The sequence below is a fragment of the Phaseolus vulgaris genome, chromosome 10 (assembly GCF_000499845.2).
Source record: "Phaseolus vulgaris cultivar G19833 chromosome 10, P. vulgaris v2.0, whole genome shotgun sequence".
Classification (NCBI taxonomy): Eukaryota; Viridiplantae; Streptophyta; class Magnoliopsida; order Fabales; family Fabaceae; genus Phaseolus; species Phaseolus vulgaris.
The window spans coordinates 10,021,726-10,023,661 of NC_023750.2; the positions used below are offsets into that span (position 1 = coordinate 10,021,726).

Here is a 1,936-nt window from a genome sequence, read left to right on the forward strand (position 1 = left end):
GAATTCTCGCTCAACCGAGCTCATTCTCGCTTGAGCGAGAATGCTCCAGGGCATTTTTAACAATTGATGCCTTTCTTGCTTAAGTGAGATATTATCGCTTGAGTGACAGTGTGTAAGACAAATTAGGCCTTTTTTTATGTTTTATCATTTAGCCCATTAGCACGAAACAGGAAGACACTTAACCATAGAAAATTAGGTAAATATGGGGCTAGAGGCTCAATCCTAGTGTGCGAGATTTGAAGGAAAACACCATTGAGTGAATTGTAACCCAATTAGGAGAATGGAAGGTGCTAGAAGTATGTGTGGCTAATTCTACCATTTGGGATTAAGAGTAATCTGTTTGAACTCTTCTATATTAAGGTGATATCTAAATATGATATAATATCTTGTTCTAGATTGATTATTGGTATTGTTGTTTTGCTTTTAAATAGTTGTGACAGTTTGAGAATCTTAAATCTTACTGAAAGGTTTTTTTAGGGTTCTGACCTAAACAAAAATACTTAACATATTTGAGTGCTAGAAATATACTTGAAATGTTAAATGCCATTAACATTTGAGTGTGTTTATGAGTTGTTTTTATAAATATGTGAGTAATTGATATTTAGAAAACCTTCTTAAGAATTTTATATGCGAGAAATGGATATAAATGAATTTTATACGGACATCAATTTCAATCAAAGAATTTAATGTTAATATGCTAATCAAAATACATGAGAGTGAGAAAGATGAAACCTAATCCCTATTTTTCCAATTTGAAGCAACTAATTCTTTGTCTCTTTTTTTATTGATCATCGGAAACACAATCACCTTCAAACATACTTTTTATTGTTCTGTTTTATATTTAGTGATCTTTGTACTTAATAATTCAACTGTTCTTTGTGGGATCGATATTCATTCTTAGGGACAAATTATTACTTCTGACAACGCGATGCACTTGCTGTAGAAAGTCAACAAGTTTTTGGTGTTGTTGTTGGGAAAAAGTTTGATTTTTGAGTATGAATTCCTAAATATTGTAAATATTCTAACTTTTTTTTTTTGTTAATGATTCTTGCTTATATTTCTTTAGTTTGTTTATATTTGTTTTATTTATTATTATTATTTTTTTCATAATTGTTTTAAGTTGTTTTTATTTTATCTTCAAATTTATTTTGAATTTATTTTATTTTATTTTAAATTTTTTTATAAAAAAATATTATGTTTTTTTTCACTAATATCTTTCAGGAAGAAAGCAACATGGTAGAAGAACAAGCATCACCTAATAGGATGACACTTGGAGATTATGTCATGTACCAAGGGCCAAGGCATTTTTTCTAGTATTGCAATACCTGCTACCGCTAAGGCCTTGGAAATAAATCTCGATTTTGTCACTCTCATCAATGCCTATCAATTTACAACAATGGAGCATGAGGATCCATATTCACCTTTGGATACATTTTATGAATTGGTGGGAGCAATGGCCTTTAAATCAGGTGATATTTTGTATGCGCTTGTTTCCTTTTTCATTGGCATGTGAAGCTAAAGAGTGGCTCAAATCACTTCCAAATTAGAGCCTCACTAGCTGGGAAGAAGTAGAAGAATTTTTTTTGCAAAGATTTTTCCAATTTCTCGCTACATCAATGCAAAGTTTGAAATCTCTATGTTCAGACAAGGAGCATATGAATTCTTTTGTGAGACATGAGAAAGATTTAAGAGGTATTAAGAAAATGTCCAAATCATGGCTTTGAAGATATTACTCAACTGAGCATATTTCTCATTGGTCTCAAATCTGACACAAAGATTCTCTTAGATGTTGTAGCTAGCGGCCAAATGATGGCTCTTGATGTAGAACAAGCGACAAGGATTATTGATGTAGTGGCATCAACTCATTATTAAGCCCCACATGATAGAAAAGGTATTCAAAAACTCTTGGCTCAAAATAAAATTTTGACACAACAGA

At 31.4% G+C, this 1,936-nt stretch overlaps 1 non-coding gene across 1 annotated transcript; it reads right to left on the reverse strand.

Moving 5' to 3' along the window:
• Positions 1-1,616: 1,616 nt before the first annotated feature.
• LOC137819902 (small nucleolar RNA R71) lies at positions 1,617-1,721 on the reverse strand. The gene has a single exon (XR_011082481.1). It is a non-coding gene; the product is annotated as a small nucleolar RNA R71 (small nucleolar RNA).
• Between the last annotated feature and the right edge of the window lie 215 nt (positions 1,722-1,936).